Here is a 19,328-nt window from a genome sequence, read left to right on the forward strand (position 1 = left end):
ACAACTACTGAGCCTGCGCTCTAGAGCCCACGAGCCACAACTACTGAGCCCGCGTGCCTCAACTACTGAAGCCTGCGCTCCTAGAGCCCATGCTCCGCAACAAGAGGAGCTACCGCAATGAGAAGCCCGCACACCTCAACAAAGAGTAGCCCCCGCTCGCCACAACTAGAGAAAACCCGCGTGCAGCAACAAAGACCCAACGCAGCCAAAAATAAATTAATTAAAAAAAAGAAACCCTGATACCTCCTCCTCTCCACATCCAAAAGCCTCAGCAACTTCTGCCAGCTCTACTCCAAACACAGCACAAACCGTCCCCTCCCATCTCTCTACTACTCTTAGTATCCTCTGTCAAGAACGAAGAAAACTTTCCCCTACCCTTCTACGTTCTTCTGGCTTGTCTAAGAATTAAATCGACATGAGACAGATTAAAAGGAAAAAATCAGACTTAATTTTATATGTACGGGAACCCCACATACAAGAAACGTAAAATGAGGTCTGTATTCCATCCTGAGCTAAGGAATGGGATACGGGCTTCCAAGGACAGAAGGGTCATTCACAGGATGATAAACAGAGTAAGTGTTTGGTAATTAGACGTTTGTCTTGCCATATAGATGGGGCCACTTAGATAAAATTTATCTCTGGGAATAACTCATTTTCTGGGAAAAATCCCAAATTTAAATGCTTCTAGGTAGTTAAGGGAGGGGCAGTATTTTCTCTTGAACCCGCAGGGTCTCAATTGCCTTTAGCTCAAAATAATCCTCATGCAAAACTGACACATGTTGGGGGTGGCGGGGTTCATTCTGAACCCCTACACCTCCTGCTAACTTGTCTTCCTGCTTTTGCTCTTATCTCCCTAACATTCGTTCATTCTCCATGCAATAGCCAGAGAGACCTTTTAAAAACACAAGTCAGGACTTCCCTGGCGGTCCAGTGGTTAAGACTCTGCACTTCCACCTCAGTGGGTGAGGGTTCGATCCCTAGTTGGAAACTAAGATTCCGCATGCTGGGACTTCCCTGGTGGCCCAGTGGCTAAGACTCCACGCTCCCAATGCAGGGGGCCCAGGTTCGATCCCTGGTCAAGGAGCTAGATCCCACATGCCTCAAGTAAGAGTTTTCATGCTGCAACTAAAGATCCTGCATGCCACAACTGAGATCCGCCGCAGCCAAATAAACAAATAAATAAATAGTAAAAAAAAAAAAAAAAAAAGATTCCGCATGCTGCGCGGTGTGGCCAGAAAAAAAAAAAGCACAAATCACATCATGTCACCTTCCCCCATTAGAACTTTCCAGTGAGTTCCCATCACCCTTAGATTACAATCCAAACTCCATATCCCTGGTCCTGTCACTTCTCCAATCTTTTTTTTAATTAATTAATTAATTTATGGCTGTGTTGGGTCCTCATTGCCGCACGCGGGCTTTTTCTAGTTGCTGCAAGCAGGGGCTACTCTTCGTTGTGGTGCGCGGGCTTCTTGTTGTGATGGCTTCTCTTATTGCGGAGCATGGGCTCTAGGCGGGTGGGCTTCAGTAGTTGTGGCACACGGGCTCATTAATTGTGGCTTGCAGGCTCCAGAGTGCAGGCTCAGTAGTTGTGGTGCACGGGCTTAGTTGCTCCGCGGCATGTGGGATCTTCCCGGACCAGGGCTCGAACCCGTGTCCCCTGCATTGGCAGGTGGATTCTTAACCACTGTGCCACCAGGGAACTCCCTCCGATCTTATTCTATGCCATCACTTTCCTTGCTCACTATACTTCAGCCACCCATCTCGGAGCTTCTACATTGGCTGGCCTTTCCATCGCTGGCTCCTTCTCACCCTTCAGATCTTCAGTAATATAAAGTAGGTCCTACTGACTATTCTCATCCAAAGCACAAGTCACACTTTCTATTTATTTATTGCTTTTCTTCTCCACTGTACCCCAAGCTCTAAAAGCTTGTTCACCACTGTACAGTGAACACCCAGAACAATGTGTGTTTATATTTGGCCCTTGTGGCAAGCTGATTGCATTAACGTCCTTCTTTCTTCCTGTATTTTTGTAGGCCCCTCCCACTTTGTCTCTGGGCTCACTGTGTGGCTTTGGCCGATGAGATGTTAGCAAACGTGACTGTAAGCAGAGGCCTGAAAAGCACACGTGCAGTTCCACTTGCCCTCCTGCACAACTGGGCTTGTTCTTTTTTGGGTCCTGCCATTGCCAAGAGAACACTCCCTGCTATTCTGCTGAAGGGATGTGAGAAGAAGTAGAGAAGATCTGCGTCAGCCTAGCTGAGGCCATTCATAGCCAGCTGACCCTCAGATGTGCCACGGAGCCAGCTGAGATCAGGAGAGCCACCTACCTGACCCACAGCTGACTGTAGACTCTTAATCAAGCCACCTGAGACCCCAAAAACCAAAAAGCCAACCTACAGACTCATGAGCAACAATGATTATTTTAGCTCACTATGTTTTTGTGTAATGCAGCATTATTGTGACAATGTAACTGATATAGCACTCAAATATTTGTTGGCTAGATGAGTATTAGTGAAGTTTAGACACTAGAGCAGGGCAGGAGATACGGCAGATTTCTTTGGACTTAAGGTGATAGGGACAGAGTGAAGGAACAAAGTAGGTGATTAAATAGTTAATCCTACTAGGGGATCATAATAGTAAAAAAAGGTATGGGGGACCCCTGTAAGTTAATGATCACTCAAGAAAGCAGGCTTGCTTAACAACAAAACCCAGTTGGCTTGCCTAGCAACAAAACTGTGCAGCAGAAGCATGAGACACGCCCCAAAACAATAAAATGATGGTGGAATGAGACCTGCATCCTGCCCAGTGAGGTCTGTAAGTTAATGATTCCCAGGACATGCTCCTCTGTGCACACTAAAAATAAAAACATAGGGAAAGGTGACGTTATACTGAAACCTGAGATGATTTACCATACGTTAGTATATGTTCCTGCGTTTTGCCCATTTCCATAGCGCTATGAAAGTCCCAGTTTGACCATGTAGGGACAAAAAACCTCTCCCGCCTGATGTGGAGGAGGAACTGATGATGGAAGTTTGATGTCTGCCACCACCAGGGAAGCCCATGATGGAAGTTTGATGTCTACTCAAGAATGAGGAAGAAGGTGGTCTTCTCCCCTCCCCACTTTTCCTTTGACTATAAAAATGTGGCCTACCTAGCTTTCAGGGCAGCACTCCCTTGCCTGCCCACCTGTATCTCGCACAAGCGTCCTATACTAATAAATCACTTCTTGCCCGACGCTCTGCCTCTCACTGAATTCTTTCTGCACCAAGACAAAAGAACCTGAGCTTCACTAAGTTCTGAGATGAGTTCTATGGTTTCAGACCAGGTGAGTGATTTTAATTGACAAGACGATGGGCGCTTCCCTGGGGGCGCAGTGGTTAAGAATCCGCCTGCCAGTGCAGGGGACACGGGTTCGAGTCCTGGTCCGGGAAGATCCCACATGCCACAGAGCAACTAAGCCTGGGCTCCACAACTACTGAGCCTGCGCCCTAGAGCCCGCAAGCCACAACTACTGAAGCCTATGCGCCTAGAGCCCGTGCTCCGCAACGAGAAGCCACTGCAATGAGAAGCCTGTGCACCACAACGAAGAGTAGCACCCGCTCGCCGCAACTAGAGAAAGCCCGCGCGCAGCAACGAAGACCTAACGCAGCCAAAAATAAAACAATAAATAAATTGATAAAAAAAAAAAGACAATGAGTTCACATCCCATCCCGTGGGTTCAAGTCCCTGTCTGCGGTGTGGCTGGGTTCAAGTTCCATCCGAGGAGAAGTACAGTTTCAAAGGGACCTCCCTTTCAGCACATCCAATGTGGGGGCCTTTCTGTGGGTTCAGTTAGCTGTGCTTCCTGGTTATGAAGGAAGCCGGGGGTTAGTGGGAATGTTCCAGAATGGAGGCACCCAGGGCTAGGATGAAGCCTGTAGATACTGCGTATATTAGTTTCCTGTTGCTGTGTAACATTACCGCACCCTTAGCAGGTCAAAATAATACCAATGTATTATCTCACGGTTTTTGTGAGGAGTCTGGGTACAGGATAGCTGTGTCCCCTGGGCAGGATCTCACCCGTCGGAAGTCAAGGTGTCAACCAGGGCTGCAATCTCACCTGTGCCCTTCTGAGTCCTCTTCCAAACTCAGTGAGGCCTCAGTGTAAGCAACTCTTTACAGGAAACTGCTCTCAGCGAGAAGCCCCTTTTCCTGTCACTTTAGCAAAGCTATATTGTAACTAACTTTTAACCCAGGCATCCCCATGCTCTACTCATCTCTGGCCCAACCACGTCTTTCAGATCTTTTAATCACACAATACTTTGCCTAATTTGTCAGTTCTTTCCGTAGATCACAGAAGTAGAAATGAAGAATAAGTAATTAACAGATGACCAGATCTGTTCCCTAGCTTCTTGTTCAGTAATCTTCCGAACAAACTGTGTGACCGAACTATGAACAAGATTACATCCGGAGGGTGCTCACGAGGAGTCGACAAGCCTGCACACAGTGGTGGACGCCGCCGACTCTGACCCTGTCTCAGTGATCGACTGAGATGACTCCTATCCTTCCTTTTAAAACTTTCAGGGCCGAGCAGAGTCTTTGGAGGTGGTTTTTAGGGGACGCTGAGTCCACTGTCTCCCCAGGTTGCCGGCATTCTGATTAAAGGCACATTTTCTTCTACCGTTTGTGAGTTTGTAATTGATTTTGAAAGTGGCGAGCAGCGGGACCGAATCACCCTATTCATTGGGTAACACTAGGGGCCAAAGACACATAAAAAGAGTGTGAAAGGTCAGTTGGGTCTATACGGAGGAGGGGCCCTGGGGAGACATCCCCTCCACCTCCCCAAGGATTCTCAGAGGAAAGGGCAGCAGGGGGATTTCCTTAGGGCCTCGGGCAGGTGGCGCTCTCTGAGCTATGTGACTAAGTCCAGGCCTGTTGCCTCAACAGCCAGAGAAAGCAGGGCCCCACGTGGATCATGTTTTTAACCTTCAGCACTTGATATATCCTGGCACAGGTTAGGGCACAGCAAACATCTGGGGAAGGAAAGAGTCCCCAGGCGGCCACGTGGAGCCTTTAAACAACAAAGGCTTCTACTCACGAGCAGATTTACACAAAGGCAATTTGTGGGACTCCACTCTAGAAATGGACTCCTGAAGTTAGTTTAAATAATGACCTCCCTTCCAGTGCCGCCCTCAGTTTGCATGTGACCCCCCCAGACGTTGGAGTGGGCAGAGGGCCCAGGAGGCCCTGTGGGCAGCAGTGGGTAGGGGGACACAAATCTCAGCAGTCCGGAAGCTGAGCAGGACCCTAGGGGGCCTTCCCGGGACAGACCCCTCCCCCCTGTTCTCTGCTTTAGCTCCTCTCAGAAGTGCCTAGTTAATTGTATCCGATGCACATTTCCTGAGTTGTTTTATAATGTGAAAACCCTCATCAAATGGAAGACGGTAACTACCTGATGACCACGAGCACATAGTCCCCAGGCCTACTGGAGCCTAAGGATTGATAACACAGGATTAACCCCTACGACACCGCCCAGTCACCTCACCATCAACCAATCAGAGAATCGTGCAGGAGCTGCACACACCCTGAGAGCCCCGCCTCCCTCACCTGGCCTTTAAAAATGCTTTCCTGAAACCCTTCCGGGAGTTCAGGCTTTTTGAGCGCTAGCTGTCCCGCACTATCGTATAGCTTTACAGTAAGTGCTGCACTTTTCTTCCCCGCAGCCCGCTGTCAGGAGCTTGGCTTTGCTGCGCGTCGGGAAGCAGACCCAACTTTGGTTCGGTACCACTTCCTTTGGTCCTTGAAGTATCAGGTGCTTAAGGACCTGCTTTTTGCAGATCAGCCACCTGGGGGCGACAGAGTGGTTGACCCAGCGTGGGAATGAACTTCCAGTCCAGCTGAATGGTTTGAAAAAGCTCCTAGGTGGCTCTGGGCCTGGCTTCCTTCCCCACAGTCCCTGGGTGGATGTCAGCTCTCGGGGCAGGTCAGAACTAAGAACTGATGTCTGCCCCCGAAGCCCTATGCTCCGCGCAGGGGCCGGACTGCCTGTGGCTGCAGGGCGCCGCGTGGCCACCAGGGGTCACTCCTCACTAGGCTCTCAAAGCAGAGACCGGCGGGCCGGGCTTTACACCCCACCTCCTCTCTCGCCAATGCTCCCAGGGTTCCTGGGTCTGTCCCCCCTGCGACAGTTTAGTGGTCAGCACCCAACACCCCTTGCATTGGTCCCATGGGGTCAGAGAAGCGTTACTGAAGTAGAGTTACCGATGCGTAATTAAATTTGAATTTCAGATAAACAACGAATACTTTTTGAGTAAAAATATGTCCCACACAATAGTATTGCTAGATTTGGCATCCTAGCATGGAGACAGACCCTTGCATTCAGATTCCAACCTCATCGTTCACTGAGTGATAGGAGCAATTCTCTGCTTTTCTGAGCCTCGATTTCCTTATCTATAAAATGGGTAACGATACTTCATGGGGTTACATGAAGTCTATCGTGTTCAGGTAAGAGCTCAATAAACCTTAGCAGGTTTTCTTTTCATTCCTCAGAAGCTACTGATTTTTTACTTCAGAGATGTCATATCTTCTAGCTAAAAGTTGACTATCAACAGGAGACTGCAAGAGGCAGGAGAGGCGAGGCTGGAGGCTAAGGGTGAGAATGGAGACCATCTACCCTCCCACCCCTTACAGTCTACTACATTAACTCCATGAGCTCTTCCACTGTCTTTATCAACCCTACAACACCACTATAGGAAACTTGCCAAAGATACACAAGTCACAGATAACTCTGTTGTTCATTCCAGGAACTTCCTGAAAGACCTGTTTACATTTAAACGCCCCCCCCCCCATACATTTGGCAATGCATGGAGACATTTTTGGTTTTCACAACTGTGTAGGGAAGGCTACTGGCATCTAGTGGGTAGAGGCAGGGATACTGTTAAATATCCTGCAACGCACAGGACAACCACAAAGAATGATTCAGCCCCAAATGTCCAAAGTGCCAAGGTTGAGAATCTTTGACTTAAATGAACATCAAACTGTTCAGTTCTTCAATACTGTTAAATTAATTAGACAAGGAGACCCTTAGGCTGAAGCGGCTCTAATGCTGGGGGTGTTCTACACAAGCAAACCAAAATCTAAGCCTGCAAATGCCTCACGGTTACAAACCGAAACCTAAGGACAACCAATCACAGCTAACTAGGCTTTAAGCCAATAAGTAAACTCCTTACTTTGCTTCCTTTTTTTTTCTCTGTAAAAGTTCACCTCCTGGACAGGTACATGTAAAAGTATGAGATTAGATCACTCCCTGACACCATACACAAAAATAAGCTCAAAATGGATTAAAGACCTAAATGTAAGGCCAGAAACTATCAAACTCTTAGAGGAAAACATAGGCAGGACATTCTATGACATAAATCACAGCAAGATCCTTTCTGACCCACCTCCTAGAGAAATGGAAATAAAAACAAAAATAAACAAATGGGACCTAATGGAACTTAAAAACTTCTGCACAGCAAAGGAAACCATAAACAACACCAAAAGACAACCCTCAGAATGGGAGAAGATATTTGCAAATGAAGCAACTGACAAAGGATTAATCTCCAAAATATACAAGCAGGTCATGCAGCTCAATAACAAAAAAACAAACAACCCAATCCAAAAATGGGCAGAAGACCTAAATAGACATTTCTCCAAAGAAGATATACAGACTGCCAACAAACACATGAAAGAATGCTCAACATCACTAATCATTAGAGAAATGCAAATCAAAACTACAATGAGATATCATCTCACACCAGTCAGAATGGCCATCATCAAAAAATCTAGAAACAATAAATGCTGGAGAGGGTGTGGAGAAAAGGGAACACTCTTGCACTGCTGGTGGGAATGTGAATTGGTACAGCCACTATGGAGAACAGTATGGAGGTTCCTTAAAAAACTACAAATAGAACTACCATATGACCCAGCAATCCCACTACTGGGCATATACCCTGAGAAAACCAAAATTCAAAAAGAGTCACGTACCACAATGTTCACTGCAGCTCTATTTACAATAGCCCGGAGATGGAAACAACCTAAGTGTCCATCATCGGATGAATGGATAAAGAAGATGTGGCACATATATACAATGGAATATTACTCAGCCATAAAAAGAAACGAAACTGAGTTATTTGTAGTGAGGTGGATAGACCTAGAGTCTGTCATACGAAGTGAAGTAAGTCAGAAAGAGAGAGACAAATACCGTATGCTAACACATATATATGGAATTTAAGGGAAAAAAATGTCATGAAGAACCTAGGGGTAAGACAGGAGTAAAGACACAGACCTACTAGAGAATGGACTTGAGGATATGGGGAGGGGGAAGGGTAAGCTGTGACAAAACGAGAGAGAGGCATGGACATATATACACTACCCAACGTAAGGTAGATAGCTAGTGGGAAGCAGCCGCATAGCACAGGAAGATCAGCTCGGTGCTTTGTGACCGCCTGGAGGGGTGGGATAGGGAGGGTGGGAGGGAGGGAGACGCCAGAGGGAAGAGATATGGGAACATATGTATATGTATAACTGATTCACTTTGTTATAAAGCAGAAACTAACACACCATTGTAAAGCAATTATACTCCAATAAAGATGTTAAAAAATTTTTAAAAAAAAGTTCACCTCCAGCTCCCATCCACGGAGTGCTTGCTTCTAACCACTCTGCCTTGGTGCTGCGTAATTGGAATCAATTTTGCTCAAATAAGTTCTTAAATTTTTAATAGGCCTTACTTTATCTTTTAACAGTTCAAAAACATCAAAAGACAGTTTACTCGCCAAGAGTCTTAAAAATCTTTGTCTCCAAACCTTTGCCTTGCTGCGTCCATTGTTGGGCTGCACCCCGCAGGCCTGCAAGCTCTGTACTTGCGCAGCCTGGAGACTGAAGAAAGAGCCTGGAGTCAGTGACCCCGATTCAGTGGTTTCATGGATGGGGGAGCTTACACGTCCGAAGCAAGGTCCTAGAGCCACACCCCACCGTGTAGGCGGGCAGGACATGGTGGCAGTCTCTGCTCCCCGGGGGGAGAGGGAGGTTACCAGTTATAGGGGGAATTGATGACATCAGGTTAGCTCATCGGTTGCCAGGGAAACCAGCAGAGGGCCCTGCCACTCAAGGCTCCTTTGATACACTATCATAGTGGAGAGAGTTCTGAGCTAAAGATTAGAACAATCACTAGCTGGGGCCAGGGACCAGTACATGGGCATTTACTGATTAGGCTCTGTGATTAAGAGGGAAGGTCTGTCAGGTGAGTAGGATGTAGTTGAAGCAGGCACTGGTCGAACAAGGGATGTGCAGAGAGCAAGAGAACAGCCATCTTGGGTGGCCTGGTCATACATCCGTCAATCCTAAACTATTATAGTACAATCCTCACTCAATTCTTTTTTTTTTAATTTATTAAATTTATTTATTTTTGGCTGTGTTGGGTTTTCGTTGCTGCACGCAGGCTTTCTCTAGTTGCGGCGAGCGGGGGCTGCTCTTCATTGCGGTGCACGGGCTTCTCATTGCAGTGGCTTCTGTTGTTGCGGAGCACAGGCTCTAGGCGGGTGGGCTTCAGTAGTTATGGTGCATGGGCTTCAGTAGTTGTGGCTCACGGGCTCTAGAGCGCAGGCTCAGTAGTTGCGGCGCACGGGCTTGGTTGCTCCACGGCATGTGGGATCTTCCCAGACCAGGGCTCAAACCCGTGTGCCCCGCACTGGCAGGCAGATCCTTAACCACTGAGCCACCAGGGAAGTCCCCTCACTCAATTCTAATCAAGTCTCGGCATTAAAATACCCACCTTCAACCAGCCTTTGCTGTTCCTCCTCCAAGATGCTCCTAGGACTGGTTTGCCTCACCATGATGAGAACAACTGGTCTGAAGGACCGTTTTGTTGATCATTCCAAGGAGCCAGTGTCCCACAGGTGCCTTTCCTGCATGATCTGGTTGTAGGGTCTGCTGCCCACAGGCCTTCGTTCCTGTGTGGGAGAGTGAGGGGAATGGGGAGCGAGCCCCAGGAAACTCCAGGAACAGGCCCATCCCCTCAGAATGGGCACTCCCTTCGTCACAGCCTCTCTTCTACCCCTCAGGCCTGCCCACGTGTTCAGACTGTGCAGTTCCACCGAGGTCCAGACTACAGAGCAGGAGACTTGCGTTCTATCTCTGACTTTCCAGTTAGCCCACTGGGAGACCCCTGGCAGGTCTCTCTGAGCCCATGCCCACAGATGAGGATCCCTGCATGGATGAGATACAAACTGCAGGGCACTCTGAAGATTACAGAGGCAAGGAATGGCCCCTACCATTCACCCAGTGAGTTCCAACTCCCTGGTCCAGCTCATTTAAAAATAATTGAAAAATAGGGCTTCCCTGGTGGCTCAGTGGGTAAGAATCTGCCTGCCAGTGCAGGGGACACAGGTTCGATCCCTGGTCCGGGAAGATCCCACATGCCGCGGAGCAACTAAGCCCGTGCGCCACAACTACTGAGCCTGCACTCTAGAGCCCATGAGCCGCAACAACCAAAGCCCGCACGCCTAGAGCCCGTGCTCCGCAACAAGAAAAGCCAATGCAATGAGAAGCCGCGTACCGCAACGAAGAGTATCCCCCCCCCCGGCTCGCCGCAGCTAGAGAAAGCCCGCATGCAGCAACGAAGACCCAACGCAGCCCAAAATAAATAAATTTAAAAATAATAATAATTGAAAAAATAGAGAAAAGAAAGGAAGAAGTGAAAAAGAGGAAGCACCCTGTTACCAGCACCTGTTAACTTTTGGTGCATTTCCTCTTAGCCTTTCACTTATGCATATAACCTATAATCATAGGCATATAGCCTACGTATGAGGTTATATCTTATTTTTTCCACTTATAATGAGGACACTTCCTTGTGATCTTAAAGTCTCCTTGGAAAACTGAGCTTAAAGGCATCAAAATATCGCACCAGGTAGATATAACCTAGTGTTTACTTAAGAATTCTCCTATGACTGGACACCTGTTTTTACTATTGTAAATAACAGTGCAATGAATATCTTTGAGCACAATGCCCACTCTCCCCTTCCTTCAGTTATTGGAGGAAATCCATCAGAAAATAGATTGCTCCTTGAGAGCACTGTGAGTGATTCATTCTTATACCCTTTTACCCCAGTACTTGGTCCAGAGTTTGGCACACAGCAGGTTCAAAACTGGGTGACTGAATGGCGATGGTGGCAATGCTCTCCTGCAATCCTCTATCCTCCTTGTCCTTGGGTGACCTTTGCCTCCATTTAGCACCCACAAGCCACATGATCCCATTCCTGTGAGACTTTGGTTTGACTCACATCACCTCCCCACGTTGTCTTTTCCTTGTGTACAGACTGTTGGACCAAATCATTGTTGCTTGATTCTGGCTGGACGCTGAAGTCACCTTGGGAGTTTTAAGAGAAGGCGGCGCTGGCCCTGCCTCCGGAGAGTCTGATATAATAGATCTGGGGGTGAGGCCGAGGCTCAGTACTTGTTAAAAAGTTCAGTGATTATAAGAGCAGCCACAGTTGAGAACCCCTGAATTAAAAAGTCCTTGAGGTCCCTTTCAGTTCTCCTGATCTGTGAGCCTTGATTGGGTCAAGTTAATGAGGTAGAGATGCCATTATATTGCTTTGAGAAAACAGAGTATATAATAATTATTTCCAGGAGTATACAGTTAAACTCTCGGACCTCAAAGAAAAAAATTATAAAGAGCTTTTCTCCACCTTCTGGAAATATCCTGGCTCCCATTACCCCCTCCAATTAATGGTCCTAAAAGGACCACAGGCTAGTCCATGATTATCCCATTTCACAGATGAGAGGAGGAAAAGTCCTGAAGACAGTCAAGTCTGGCTGTTGGCAGAATCTGTAGCAGGGAGCCTAGCGTTTTTAACAATTCTGTTCAGTAAATGTCTTCTGTGTAGAAGAAATTTCTGGAAGGTGGAGATTGGGTGGGAAACCTGCAAGTTTAAAAGAAGTGTTTGGTAGCCTTGTGTATCCAGGAAGTTAACGGTGAGCTCATCAGGATTGGAAGCAGAGAAAAGAAACCAAAGAGACAGAGACAGAGAGAGAAAGACTGCCCCAATGTCTGGAGCAGTGTCCCCTGCTACAGAATGTCAGCCCCACTGCCAGTAATCCTGACGCGGTTCAGGTCAAGCTACTCCAAAATGTGGCGCGTTGGCCTATTGACTATTTTAAGCTGAAGGAATTTGAGAAAGAGCAATTGTGGGAAGGACTCTCTGACCTTCCCCTGAAGCAGGTCATAAAACCCTCATGTGAGAGGTGCCCTCACTGTACTGGGAGGAAAGGAGCATCCTTATCTCCAGAGATGGGGGGATGACTGGGAGGAATCTGAACAGGCCTTGCTAAGTTTCCCCCAGCTTAACACATTAGCTCATACCCTATCACATATTTCCACGATTTCCCACTCCTCATGAAACCTAGCAACAAAACGCTCTCTGCTTTTTTGGGTCATTTCCTTATGAGGGCTCCAGGGCTCCCGCACCGTGTAAAACTTATATTAAATAAATGTGTATGCCTTTCTCCTGTTAATCTGTCTTTTGTTACAAGAGCTCCAGCAGAGAACCAAGAAGGGTAGAAAGTAAAAGATATTTTTTTTCCCCTACGATCCCAACACTATAACTTTGATTCTTTTTTCTTTTTTTAAATAAACTTGTGTATTTTATTTTATTTTTGGCTGCGTTGGGTCTTCATTGCTGCACGTGGGCTTTCTCTAGTTGTGGCGAGCAGGGGCTACTCTTCGTTGTGGTGCACAGGCTTCTCATTGTGGTGGCTTCTCTTGTTGGGAGCACGGGCTCTAGGCACGTGGACTTCAGTAGTTGGGGCACGTGGGCTCAGTAGTTGTGGCACATGGGCTCCAGAGCGCAGGCTCAGTAGTTGTGGCGCACGGGCATAGTTGCTCCGCAGCACGTGGGATCTTCCCGGATGAGGGCTCGAACCCACATCGCCTGCGTTGGCAGGCAGGTTCTTAACCATTGAGCCACCAAGGAAGCCCCAGTAACTTTGATTCTTGAAGGTTTTTCTTGTGTCTTTAATTGCAGAACCTCCTGAAAGGGGTCTCCGGCTCCCACTGTGGTCTTTCAGAGCCTTAGGCAGTCAGCAGTTGAGACAGTAGGGGGGGCTAGGGGTCAGCCAGTGGAGAACAAAAGTGGGGAATGCAGCTGTTGAGAAGGCAGCCAGAGGGGAACAGCCTGTGGCAGGAGGCCGTTCAGCGGAGGGCCACCTCTGGAGAGAGGGCCATCTGCGTGAAATACCAAATGAGATTTTCTAACAGCTCATTCCCTGATTCAGTCATGAAATATTGCCTGGATGTACTTGAATCACCTTCAGGGTCTTGTAAGCCACCCCCAAAGAGATTAAAGTGATTTCCCCAGAGAATTCCACAACTTAATGACGGCTCAATAAGGAATGAAAAAGAAAACACTGTCACGTTGGAGAAAACAATTATTTCCTCCTGCTCGTAGGCAGATACGGGGCACTCTAGAGGCACAGCGGCTAGGAATACAGTCTGCAGGCGAATGGAAAATTACCCTTCGCTTCTGGTCTGGGGCTTCTTCCTGATCCACTGAGTTCCTTAGAACGTAAGAGAAGGAGAAGGGGGGCAGTGCCCCCTGCCGTGGGTCCTGACTCGCTCCCGTCTCCAACTTGAGATGAAACGCCAGCTTCCCTTCTGATTAAATTAGGGCCCTAAATTCCTTCTTAACCCTGGGAGCAGAAGACTGAAATGAAGCACATTATCTGGACTATGTATTCTCTCTTCTCACATTTAAAACATTAGCCCAGATTTCAAACTTTTAACTGCGATGGACCGAATAGCCTCACATTACTACTCAGATGCATTTTAATATGCTACCACCTTCCAAAAGACTGAGACGTTTGTTTCCTGTTTCATAAAGGAAATGAAATGGTTTAGATGAGAAATACTTTCCCTACGGAAATAAAAAGCTACTTGCTCATTGCAAAGATCATTTTTATATCTTCTAAATAGTGGGGAATGCTCACTGAAACTAAACCCACAGACGTCTCGACAGCTTTATTTGTTCACTCTATTTTGGGCTCCATTATTGAAGCAATCTCTGTTGGCAAACATTGTTCTACCAATAATTTTTTGAGCGGTTAAATTTTTTTCTTCTCTTTAATTCAATAGAACTGAGACCGTCCCTCTCAGGATAGTCAGGAGTGGGGCAGGGGTGGGTGGGCAAGAGGGGGACATCACTTTCCTAATTGGATTTTTGTGTTGGTCCAAAACGTATAACAGATTCATGGATAACTCTTCACCCACATTTGAAGCATAACCAGGTTTCTACAAAGGTTTGGGATCTGAGGGACACACAAAACTTCCCAACGGCCCTACTGTCCTTCCTTAATTCCACTGAGAGCCTCCTCTTTGAATTAAGGACTTATTAAGGATTTGGGCTTGTGACAGGTGATTTTGAGGAGAGGTCAAAGAAGGAGGGCGTTGCTCTGAATTGAGCAGTATCACAAAGTGGAGGTGATTCTATCGCTGGGAATCTTAATATTTCTTCTCTAGAAGACAGGGGAATGAAGTGAGGTTAAAGCTGTAAATGGTAGGAAAGCAGCCGTCACTCCTATTAGACAAATAAATAAGAGGGATGTTTGGTCGCTTTTGTGGTTTGGACAATGTTCTCGTTTGTTCTGTGTTCAGTCATGATGACGGGTGAGTAGTCCATGATGTTGTCAGGGAAGGGGAAATTTCCCCCTTCTCCCCATCTTGAGTTCTGGACTAATAATAAAATTGATGCAAGACAGACTAACAGGAGGAAAAGAAACAAATTTTAATTCACATGCATGGAGGTCTCATAGAAATGAGACCTAAGGGCTTCCCTGGTGGCACAGTGGTTAAGAATCTGCCTGCCAATGCAGAGGACACAGGTTCGAGCCCTAGTCCAGGAAGAGCCCACATGCTGCAGAGCAACGAAGCCCGTGTGCCACAACTACAGAGCCTGTGCTCTAGAGCCTGCGAGCTACAACTATTGAGCCTGTGTGCCACAACTACTGAAGCCCGGGCGCCTAGAGCCCGTGCTCTGCAACAAGAGAAGCCACTGCAATGAGAAGCCCGCTCGCCGCAACTAGAGAAAGTCTGCTCACAGCAACGAAGACCCAATGCAGCCAAAAATAAATTAAATAAATAAATAAATTTATTAAAAAAAAAAAAAAGAAATGAGACCTAAGAAGTGGCAGAAGAAGGCAGCTTTTATACTTTTTAGACAAAAAATAAATTTGTGAGGAATTGACAGGACAAAGAAACTTGGGCTTCATTAGTGAAGAACTAAACAGAATTTGGACTTGGGGTAGTGAGCTGAAGAAGTAACAAGGTGTTTACATAAGGCTTCTTGTAATCCCCGTTTCTGGCGATAAGGGTGTCCTCCTACCTCCAGATGCAGGGAGTGCACCTTTCACATGAAAGGTTTATGTCCTGCTTCCAGGGAGACAGAGAGGAGGGTCAGGGTGTCTCTGTTGCATTAGCTGTTTCTTAGGTAACTTTAATTCAAAATAATCACTATGCCATTGAGGCACATTTTGGGGCAGCCTGCCCTGGGCCCCAACATCGTCTTGTTCTGACTCGGCTCCCACAGTGGTCTTGTTGGGTGTTGATGCCACGTGGGGGCCGTCACATTCAACAGCAGGACACTACAGCCCAGCTCCAGGTGCCCCGCTAGCTCCCAGCTCCCAGCGGCTGCTTTTCTCTTTCTCATTGTTTTTGTCATTACTAATGGAACATTGCTAGTGTTCAGGTTCATTTCTCAGTTTAGACAACCAAAGGGATGGGCCCTGAAATAGCCAAGCACCATCCGAGGCGGGAGCCCATGCACTTAATCTGTGGGAAGGTCTGAGAGACATTAGAACTGGGTGGAAACAGCCTATGCGCCTCAAATGGCCTAAGTCATGACATCCTGAAACTGAGCAGGACCCTGTGGGGCTCCCGGGCACAAAAGCCTTTCCTTCCTTCCTTCCTTCACTTTTGGCTGCATTGGGTCTTCGTTGCTGTGCACGGGCTTTTTCTAGTTGTGGTGAGAGGGGCCTACTCTTCGTTGCGGTGCGCGGGTTTCTCGTTGCAGTGGCTTCTTTTGTTGTGGAGCACGGGCTCCAGGTGCACGGGCTTCAGTAGTTGTGGCACATGGGCTTAGCTGCTCTGCCTCATGTGGGATCTTCCTGGACCAGGGCTTGAACCCGCATCCCCTGCATTGGCAGGTGGATTCTTAACCACTGCGTCACCAGGGAAGCCCACAAAACCTTTCTGTGTCCCCTCCCTCCCCTTTCTTGTTTGTAGGAAATGTGCTGCATTCAGCCTCTATGACCTTCTGAGCTCCAAAGGGCAGGTTCGAACAGTTTGCTAATCAGGGAAGGGAGGTGATGCAGAGACAAGGGAGGAGCGGTCAAGAAACAACAGGGCAGCCTCGGGGCAGGGTGCTGGTTCCCCCTCAAAGGATATACACAACTGTATCTTTGAGCTGTTTTGCAGATACTGAAACCCCCACCAGGTGGAAGAAGTTAACTGCACGCTTCTCACAAGCACTAGACCCCAGACGGTTGAACCAGAAGGTTGATGATGCTGACTCCCAATTACCTCACCACCAACCAATCAAAAGAATGTCCACGAGCTGATCATACCCTCCTGTTTGAATCATTACTATAAAACTTCTCACTACCCCTTCAAGTGAGTTTTGAGGGCATTAGCCTGCTGTGACCCCTTTGGCTGGCAAAGCAATAAAGCTATTCTTTTCCGCTTCACCCATAACTCTGTCTCTGAAATTCAATTCCATACCAGCGTACAGAGGCCGAATTTTGGCTACAGTTCCAGTGTAGCCATTGATGCATGTGATTATGGCCTTGAATTATCAAGGAAAAGTTAACTGATACTCAGTGACTTCCTTTAAAGAGACAGTGAAAAAGCAATCCATTTTAGAACTATAACTGTAAAAATTATTAGAATATTTAGAAAAAAGTTATTCAGCACTGGAGTAGATATAGCCCCCAGCCTTTCCACTGGGAAAGGTAAGCTTACTTCTGGGGATCCCTGGTAGATCAGAGACCCTGGGACTTTACTCTTGCACAGCTCCCGGTCCTACAGGGGAATTAGATTCCACTGTTGAGGAGAGCCTGCTAGAACCAGAGAGATCAAGTCCCTGCCCCTGGGATATGCCAGGCTGATGGAGGAAGAATGGACCAGTTCAGTAGGAGAGGCACAGGCCTTGCTTGCTGGCAGGTGTGGGAGTCATAACTGTGCTTGGCCTTCAGCCTTAGGGACACAGTAGGCAGAGCTCAGCCTGGCCTTTCACTACCAGCCAAATCATGTGGTCCACAAAGCGGATTTTCTATAAATGCCATAATGAGAACGAACAGCTAAGGTGAAACAGCAAACATTGATATATTGAACTTCTCGGAGGGCAATGGCAATGTGATAAGCTGACTATTAAGTGGTTTAAAAGCCTGAGAAACGTCCTTGAAAGAAAAATCAGTAGTTCAGCAGCTGTGGGAAGTTAGCGGGAGTGTGGAGAGAAGGGGAAAGACTGAGAGGAGTACAGATAAGATAAATAATAGCTAACACTTACCAGGGGGTTACTAAGTGCCAGGTATTGTTTTGTTTTCCACCTGTTATTGCCATCCTCACAAAAATCCCATAAAATAAAGTATGGCCATTTTCTTCATTCTACAGAAGAGGAGATTGAACCACAGGAATATCAAGTACCTTCCCCAAGTTCTAGAAAGAATTGGAGCTAGGATTTGTGTCCGGGCAGTCTGGTCCCACTAACCATCATCCTGTCCTAGAACCATCTCGTGATAAATCATGAACAGTGGTATCGATTCTGACCAGGCAGCCCCTGTGAGCCTATGGACCCCTCAGAGAAACGTGGAGCCAGCAAGCTGATTCTAAAATCTTATGGACAGGCAAAAGCGCTAGACTAGCCAAAACAATTCTGAAAAAGAACAGTGTTGGAGAACTCACACTACCTGATTTCCAGATTTACTATAAGCTGCAGTAGTCAAGACAGTGTGGTGGAGAAGGAAGGAGAGACTTCAGTGGAAAAGAATAGAGTCCAGAGATAGATCCTCACATATTTGGTCAGTTGATTTTTGGCAAAGATGCAGAGATAATTCAATGGAGAAGGGCTTTTCAAGGAATGGTGTTGGAATAATTAAATATGCAAAAAAAAGAACCTCAATCCATACTCCATACCTTATAAAAAATGAACTCCAAATGGATCATAGACATAAATGTAAAACTTAAACCATAAAACTTCTAGGAGAAAACATTATGGCTTTCGGTTAGGCTGAGATTTCTTAGATATGACACTAAAAGCATAACCTATAAAAGAAAAAAGTAATAACTGGTGTTTCTTCAAAATTAAGAACTGCTATTCAAAAGACACTTGAAAAAATGAAAAGACAAGCCACAAACTGGGAGAGAATGTTTGCAAAACGTATATCTCATAAAGGACCTGAATCTACAATATATAAAGAACTCACAAAACTCAATAATAATAAAAATAGTCAACTCAACTAAATGGGTGAAATATTTGAACACTTTCCCCAAGATGATACATAGATTGCAAAAAAGCACATACAAAAATGTTCAAACTAATTAGTGATCAGGGAAATGCATACTTAAACCACAATGAGATACAGAATACATCTATTAGAACGGCTAAAATTAAAAACCCAACCAACCCAAGTTCCGGTGAAAATGCAAAGCAACTGGAGTGCTCATATACTGCTAGCAGGAATGCAAAATGATACAGTCTCTTTGGAAAACAATTTGGCAGTTTTGTACAAAATTAAACATTTACCATTCAACCCAGAAAATCCACTCCTAGGTGTTTACCCAAGAGAAATGAAAATCTGTTTATAGCAGCTTTATTCATAATTGCCCCAAACTGGAAACAACCCAAATGGCCCTCAAGTAGAGCATAGGTAAATAAAATGTGGTGCATTCGTACAATGAAATTCAGCAATAAAAAGGAATGAACTACTGATATACAGAACAGCACGGATGAATATCAATTGCCTTATGCTAAGTGAAGGAAGCCAGATTCAAGGCTACATACTACATGCTTTCATTTATATGACATTTGGGAAAAGGCAGAACTATAGGGACAGAAAAACAGATCAGTGATTGCCAGGGACTGGGATGGGGGAAAGGTTGACTACAAAGTGGACCCAGGGACTTTTTTGTGGCTGATGGAACTATTCCATATCTTGATTGTGGTAGATGACTGTAGTCAAAACCCACAATACTATACACTACAAAGGCTGAATTTTACTGTATGTAAATTATCCCTTAATAGTTTTAATGGGGAGAAAAAAGG

Source organism: Orcinus orca, chromosome 13 (assembly GCF_937001465.1).
Source record: "Orcinus orca chromosome 13, mOrcOrc1.1, whole genome shotgun sequence".
NCBI classification, from domain to species: domain Eukaryota; kingdom Metazoa; phylum Chordata; class Mammalia; order Artiodactyla; family Delphinidae; genus Orcinus; species Orcinus orca.